The sequence below is a fragment of the Mizuhopecten yessoensis genome, unplaced genomic scaffold (assembly GCF_002113885.1).
Source record: "Mizuhopecten yessoensis strain PY_sf001 unplaced genomic scaffold, ASM211388v2 scaffold5971, whole genome shotgun sequence".
NCBI classification, from domain to species: Eukaryota; Metazoa; Mollusca; class Bivalvia; order Pectinida; family Pectinidae; genus Mizuhopecten; species Mizuhopecten yessoensis.
In genome coordinates, this window is record NW_018406315.1 from 192,866 (window position 1) to 193,269 (window position 404).

Here is a 404-nt window from a genome sequence, read left to right on the forward strand (position 1 = left end):
TAATGTCCTACTAGCCATAATGACATTATTTGTTGGTGAGTGTCCTACCTGTCATAATGACATTATTTGTGGGCGAGTGTCCTACCAGTCATAATGACATTATTTGTTGGTGAGTGTTCTACTAGAGTCATAATGACATTATTTGTGGGTGAGTGTATGGTGTCCTACTAGTCATGATGACATTATTTGTGGGTGAGTGTCCCACCAGCAATAATGACATTATTTGTTGGTGAGTGTTCTACTAGCCTTAATGACATTATTTGTGGGTGGGTGTCCTACCAGTCATGATGACATTAGTTGTGGGTATGGTGTCCTACTAGTCATGATGACATTATTTGTGGGTGAGTGTCCCACCAGCAATAATGACATTATTTGTTGGTGAGTGTTCTACTAGCCTTAATGAC

At 39.9% G+C, this 404-nt stretch overlaps 1 protein-coding gene across 1 annotated transcript in view; it reads right to left on the bottom strand.

Annotated features, from left to right (window-relative positions):
* Positions 1-404, bottom strand: part of LOC110451370 (acetolactate synthase-like protein) — a 27,569-nt gene that overhangs the window by 13,759 nt on the left and 13,406 nt on the right. The gene's annotated exons all lie outside the window — the stretch shown is intronic.